The 7,864-nt window shown below is 36.5% G+C and overlaps 1 long non-coding RNA gene across 1 annotated transcript; it reads left to right on the plus strand.

Moving 5' to 3' along the window:
* Nucleotides 1-351: 351 nt before the first annotated feature.
* Nucleotides 352-2,067, plus strand: LOC121869742. The gene is made up of 2 exons (XR_006089579.1): nucleotides 352-650; nucleotides 1,240-2,067. It is a non-coding gene; the product is annotated as an uncharacterized LOC121869742 (long non-coding RNA).
* The last annotated feature ends 5,797 nt before the right edge of the window (nucleotides 2,068-7,864 follow it).

Consider the following 7,864-nt stretch of genomic DNA (forward strand, 5'->3'; position numbering starts at 1 on the left):
AATACCACCACCAATAACAACGCCACCACCAATAACAACAATCCAATAACAACACCAACCACCAATAACAACACCACCAATACCACCACCACCAATAAGACCACTACCACCACCAATAACAACAATAACACCACCACCACCAATAACACCACCACCAATAACACCACCACCAATAACACCACCACCAATAACACCACCACCAATAACACCACCACCAATAACACCACCACCAATAACACCACCACCAATAACACCACCACCAATAACACCACCACCAATAACACCACCACCAATAAGAAAACCACCACCACCAATAACACCACCACTACCAACAACCGTAACATTGAGAGAGAGAGAGAGAGAAATTTTAAAATAAGATCAATGGTACAATGACGAAACAAATCCATCTAGCTTGGCGTAATTCTTATAATGGCTCTGTACTGGTAGAAATTATACCTTAGTGGCATATATATTTTACATGGGTTTCACCACAACCGTTCACTTGTGTGGTAACGTTGCAGAATGATCTTCAGAGGCAGTTGGTACAGATTAACAATCCAGCCAACCACCATCCTGTGCCTGCTAGGGGTGTGGCAGCGGAGAATCAGCCCAAATTCCAGAGATCTTTCATTGACGGCGATTTTGACTTCGTAAGTACTTTGAGTTTTATCTATTTACGTTTAAACGTTTTTTTGAAAGTTTAGTTAAATATTTTTTTTTTTTTTTACCTTGCATTATTTAATTTTAGCCTTGTAAGCTTTTATTTTAATAAGGTAACAAATGACCTTTGACCTAAGCTGTTGCAAAAGTCAATGGTGTAAATTTGGGTAAAATGATTGGCTGATTTGGTGGTTTGAAATCATTATTGATTTTATTTTTATAAATTATTAGTTGTTGTCATGTAAAGTTTGTGAGAGCTGATGTCACTACCTGTGTGAGAGTGGGATTATCTAGCTCTTTAGGGTTAGATTAGGTTAGGTTAAGAGGGGTTAGGTTAAGATAGATTAGTTTACATTAGCATAGGATAAGTTAGAATAAGATAGGATAATTTAGGATTGCATTGGTTAGGTAGGGATATGTTTGGCTAGATTAGGGTTGACTATGTTAAGTGAAATTTGGTTTGTTTAAGTGAGGTTAGGTTAGGCTAGGCCAGGTGAAGATTGGTTAGGTTAAGTGAATTTACATTTGGTTAGGATATTGTAATGTTATAAATGTTAACACCATTACTTCTACCTGTAGCTAAAACACTTGACGTACGAGGAGCTCCACCAACGCATGGCCACGCTAGACCAGGAGATGGAGCGAGAAATTGATGAGCTCCGTCAGCGATATCAGGCCAAAAGGCAACCTATTCTCGATGCCATGGACCAGAAGAGAAAGAGACAGCAGAATTTCTAGCATATTGGCAGTGTGTATAGTTACTGTACAGTGATTTTTACTCTAAGCTTCCAAGACATGATATTTGGACACATTGGGAAGGACTGTGATCGGTACTCATTGTAAAGGAAACGTCTCGAGTGGAGTATCAGCGGAAAGGAATTGTTTATAATTCGGAAATTGATGATTTTTATCACTTATTAATATTCAAATGATGCTTTGTGATACCTATTCCTTTCTGGTGAAGACATATTGATTGTACCAAGCCACAAGATATCACTGGGATGCATTCTCACTGTGGTTTGTGCCGTGTGATTGATATTCCGGGATACTGTACTGTACTGTAGGGGCGCTGGATGCTTAGACTGAAAGACATACTAGAAATAACTTGCAAACATTGTGAACACCTTGAACCATGATACAGAATGGCATGTTTGCTGCTATCCAGTGATTGAAAATGCTGGTTTGTTTGTACTGTACTGTGGAAAGGCTACAAGCTGGTTTGTTGTGACCCAAGCTTCAGCTGAGTGTAATCTTCAGAATGACTTAACACTAGAAAGTAATTTGATTCATAGATAAACCTTAGCTTGTACCAGCAATAAAAAAGAAACCCTGAGGAATTAAACTAAATACATTTTTACCATTAAAATTTGTAATAAAAAAAAAGTAAAAAAAAAAAAAATGGCGATTGAGAGAAATATTACTTGAAAAGATGTCAATTGGATGGAGATAATGAGTTGCTAAATCTTGTCAAGTAATAGGTCCTAGTTATACCTTTTTTTTATGTAGGTAAAGGTGAGGATGAGGGTAGTGTTCCCAGCCTCTGTCTTATGCGGTAGAGGTGACTAATACAAAGCTGTCATCAAAAAGTTTTAAGCATTAGAAATCTGTCTCTTGAGTCTTGGTTTTTTTTTTTTTTTTTTTAAATTTCTCACTCTTACTTGTATTGTTTCTGGTCCTGATAATTTTCTTTTAGTTAATCTTTAATCACAAAGTTATTTTTAAAATTCTATTCATGTGTTCATAGTTTATATTTTATTGTACTGTGGATACTTCCATTTTTTATTTGTGTATATTTTCTCCATTGACAGTGACGGCTCTGCATGTCTTCTCAGGGAATTCATTTCACTGACATTCACCTACACTTGGCCTATTTTCTACATCATGAATTCAAATAAGGTAGATAATGTATAAACAACAAATCACACTCGCCCCATCATGATTGTTTTCTCTTTATTTTTTTGCCCCCATGTTTTGTTTTATACCTTACCAGTTCACTCAAGAGTACATTAAGTGAGACACACGTTGGTTAAAGTTATGTTCGAACATGTTATGAACTTGCCAGAATAATGGGAATAAGTTTGACTGGAGGCAACATGAAAGTTAACATTTGATCGGGCAGAGGAGACGTGGTTTTATGGGGTTCTGACAGTGAACAGGAGACACAGGTTTCTGACAGTGAACAGGAGACACAGGTTTCTGACAGTGAACAGGAGACACAGGTTTCTGACAGTGAACAGGAGACACAGGTTTCTGACAGTGAACAGGAGACATGGGTTTCTGACAGTGAACAGGAAACAAGTGGATGTCTGACTAACAACAGATTGGCAGTTATGTGATTGTATATCAGAGAGATGGGTAACTGACTACTGACAGACAAATGTGTATGGTACAGTATGTGAGTGGGCAGAACTGTATGATAGCCAGTGATAAGGTGGAGTCTGTGTATCCCAATCTGTTTTTAAATCAAGACGAACATTATTCGATAAGGAAATTGGTGTCTCCCTTAGGCAGTTTTAGATTTAATTAAGATCAACCTGTATTGGGATTTTATTGTAGAGTACACTTCATTAATGTTGGAAATTTACAGAAAAGATATGTCAAAACAGCATTTAAGAATATTATATGTAGCCCAATTTTAATTAATTCTTTATACAGGAGAAGAAATCAATTATCAAGTAGATTACCCTAACATTGTTATGCATTTACGTACCCAAGAGCTAGTTTTCAACACGTTAAAATGTAAAACCCATGAGTAAGGATAAATACAGTGTGTGTGATCTGATGGTGGAGGAACTGTAAGTTTTCATAACTCACAAGATTTTAAACACTTCCAGCTCACTTTTTGTTTTAACGTGACAAAAAAACTTTACATGGATCATTACCTCGGGATAGTCTTGAATTTTTATTGACTCTTAAATGGTGGTCATCATCAGTGGAAGTTAACTGTTTAGACGGTGGTCATCATCACTGGATGTTTCATGTATCGTGCGTTGCATTTATGCACATACGGGGGTAGTAGGGAATCCTTAGCCGCCTGTTAAGGGTTAAGAAGTATTAAGGAGTTTTATGCTCGTTTTAGTGGCATTATTGTCTCATTAATTTTTAAAGCTTAATTCCCAGGGTAAAGTTTTATTGTAAAAAGAAGTATTTTTTAGACTGTTGTGGAAGTGACTGTAAGGATGATGTGAGGATCCAACTGTATGAAAGTTCCAAAAGTCAAGTTCTCTTAGGATTGTATTATTCCTTGAGCTCTTCATGGTTTTTGCTTGAGGATGTTGTCAGTTTTTGGCATTGAGTGCATGACAAGATGTACTGTTACATCTGTGTAGTTCTGCTCCTCACTATTTATATCATGTGATTGGAAGTTACAACTGATTTATTTCCATTGTGGACAGCAGGTAATGGTTGGTCTTGTCTCAGGATGTGTGACCAGAAATGTGGTAGTTTGCAGATAACTTCTAGTCAGATTAAGGAATAATTTCCCAGTCCAAGTTACTAGACATGTTTGAATGTGTTTCTTGATTGAATGAGTGTTGCATCCACTACTGAAGTGTGTCATGTATCATATTAAACATTTTTGTCAAGTCATACTTATAAGTGCCTCAGCCAAGACTTAAGCTACGTGATATTGGGAGTCAAAATTTGTACAAAATTTTACAGAAATTTTAATTTTTTTTTATTATTTTATGATTTAAACACAAAAAATTGCAATGGGTTAATTCCATGATGAATATCTTACGTCACTCTGGAATACCGCTTAAATTGTTTAAATGTTACCAAATTATAATAGGCATTTACCCACACTGTAGCAGATGTGCAGAACATAGAGCTACAAGTATCTTACAGACACTGGTAACCATCATTGGCCTACACAGTGTGACAGACTGGAAATAGTGGAGTCAATCAGGAGATAGCCAGTGACAAAATTAGAATAACAGTAATCTGATTTATACAATGTATCGGCCATTCTGGTTTGCGTATCGTCATTCTTCTCGGCTTGTACAGTACCTGTGAGTTTGTATCGCATTAGTATGTCTCGTCTGCCAGTCCTATCTTACTGATTCAAGTGCTCACTGAAAGTATTTTCCGAAGTGGGCGAGTCATTGTCAGGCGTGTGCTTCATGCTGCTGCAATATTCCCCATTTTAGGTTTCAGGTAAAGATTATCTGTGTTTAAAAACTGTTTATTTAATGGCATTAATGTAGTTCTCTTTGCATTTATTTGTATTCAGTGACTAGGATGATGTGTAAGATTTTTTTTTCTTTCATCTTGACGTTTAGTGTTCAGGTGTTGAAGGGGGCGGTATATTGATCAACCTATACTAATGCATTTTATTTGTTTATTTAGTTTTTTGGGTTACCCACATAAAGAAGCTTGATATTCAGAGATGTAGGAACCTTCATCCAGTATTTCAGGGAGTGGAAATTTCAGAACATGTCGCATATCATTAAGGCAATTTAGGTTGACTCATGAGTGTCTCAATGATGCCTATAACACCCATACCATTAATAGCATTTCATCATTAACCCCCTTCACTATGGGGATGCCACTGCTACTATTTTATTTAGCTAATGTCACTTGATTTTATTCAGGTCAGAGTTTAGAGTTCATTTGTATTCTTAAACATGTGCTGGTAACTGAACTTTGTGTGGGGAGAAAGACCACTATTTTATTTGCCAATTTATCACTACATTTAGCCTCTTATTTATATACATAAGTTAATGTTTATAGATATTAGTGAGCTGTTGAAGATTGGGCTTTGCTCTGCTTACTTAAAGGCTTCCCTCATTTGTGGTTCACATGTGTCCGAATTTTGGTGGTAATTGATGGTTTCCTGTGCAGTTTGGCGGACCTTACACCTCCACTCTCTAGGTTATTAAATTTATGCTTTTGGCAAGTGTGAAATGTTATACAGTGATACCTCCGTATATTGGACTTGTCTCTCCATGTAATCCGTTAAATGGGGGTTTAACATAACGAACACTTGATATAACGGACTTTCATCTCCATATAGTTCGTTAGATTGGAGTTTTGTATCTAATGAACCTCGTTATAAAGGATTACAGTCTCCTATATAGTCCATTAAATAGAGGTTTTACTGTCTCTATGAATTGCCTCTGTTTACTTTATAAAGCTACTGTATGGATAGAGCGAGTCTCCTCTCCTGACCCGGACAATGGTGTTTATAAGGTCATCCAAAGGGGTAGTTTATAGCCTCTTGTCATAGTTACTTTTCTATTGTTTGGTAAAATTTAGTATTACTGCACCATGAAGATTGACCATGAACGGTGCCATATTGTTGAGTTCCTCCTCCTGTGTTACAACGCCTGTATAAAGATTGGGTTGGGGCATTTACTGCACAAAGTATGTTAAATGGGTGTGTCTTGGTCTGTTTACCTACACACTCTTATGTCCTTGAAGATGTCGGGCATTAGCAGTAGTGGTTGTCACCAAAAAATGAGATATTTTCTATTGAACTTGCTGCTGTAACACAGTCAAGAAACTAATTATCCTAGAAAAAAATTATTTTGTACGCCATGTTACAGCACAATAAAAATTCTGGCTATTGTCACTGTAGTACTGTACTGCTTTCTGTGGGTGTGGGTAGTGTAATACAGTAAACAGTGTCTCCAAAAATGTATACACACGTCATTTCAGGTGTTTGTTGCAATTATGTGAATGATTTCATTTCAACAGCAATCAACATCAAGAGTTGAGGACAATATTGTTGTAATGCAAACATTCATGTTAATGCAACAAAATCTATTAGGCAATCTGTATACATTTATTTTAAACACTCTTGACTCTTTTTATGACCTAAAACAATTTAAATTTGCTTTTACAGTATTTTTATTTTGGAATTAGGTACAATTAAATAAATTCAGGATTACAGAATAATCAAAGAAAATAGGTGGGTATATATATATATGTATATATATATATACAGTGTTGTACGCGTCAAAAAAAAAGTGGCGCCGCCAGCGTGAACGGCCGAGAAATTCGATGCCGTCGGCGTAAACGATTTCATAAATTGACTCCGTTAGCATCAGCGTCAACGAGTTTTCATAGACCTACAAATGCTGCCCCGAAACACGTATTCTGTGTACGGGAGTAACATATGCAAAATAAAAAAATATTCATTAATTTTTAATCATTTATTATGATTTATATTATATAATTTTAATTATTCATTTGTTCCCCCACAAGAATACTAGCATCTCAAAATGCCTGTCGCTCATTCTGCTGCTCTTGGGCCTCAAGACGTCCTTGCCCATGGAGAACATGCGCTCCACGGCAGCACTAGAGGGGATGGCGATGTTGTATTGGATGAACAAATTCCTCATGGCCTTGTTGGTCGTCTTTATAACAAGATATTGTAATTGAAAATCGAACTTGGAAAATTTTAAAATTTTAGAAGTTGACGAACAAATTGACGCTCCGCTTGGGTGAAAAGTTGACTGCGTCACCTGCCCAAAAAATTTATGGCGTCAGCGTTAACAAAAAGTTGTCGCCGTCCATTGATGGCGTTAAATTAACGTCGTCAACGTACAACACTATATATATATATATATATACATATAAGGAACCATATTGGTAGTGTGACAATGTTTGATGTAAGTGTCTGTGTGGTGTCAGTACCCTCTTGGTAATCACTGTACTGTAGTGGACTTTTCAGGGTGTGGTTACCAATAACTTAAATCAAGGCAGTGTGTAGGAATGTGCTGCAATGTAAGAGTCATTCTTTTGAAATTTTAATGGTTATAGTTAGAGAATCATATACAGTATATAATAACTTATAAATCAGTATGAAAGAACTTAGTCCAAATGGAATCATGTCAAGTGAATATGATAAAAGTGATTTATTGTGTTTATATTTGTGTAGTCCTCTGTGGGTATATGTATAGGACTCCACCGTGATTTGTGTCCCCTATATAAACATCTAACATGTAAGCTATTCTTCCATATACTATACAGAAAGTTTTGGTAGTGATACATTATTGGTAGGAGGCTCGTGTTTCTTTGTCTACCCATAGCACAAATAAGAGTATGCCAAAGATGTTTTTGTAGGTCGTATGTCGTTATGGAATCAACTAGCAGACGTATATATATAAAGTGCAGGGAAAACCATATGATGCACCCCAGTGTTATGTCTTGATGATGAATAGAGCAGCAGTGGCTAGGGAGAATATAGTTTCTTTTCAGA

This window comes from Homarus americanus, unplaced genomic scaffold, assembly GCF_018991925.1.
Source record: "Homarus americanus isolate GMGI-L3 unplaced genomic scaffold, GMGI_Hamer_2.0 scaffold23578, whole genome shotgun sequence".
NCBI classification, from domain to species: domain Eukaryota; kingdom Metazoa; phylum Arthropoda; class Malacostraca; order Decapoda; family Nephropidae; genus Homarus; species Homarus americanus.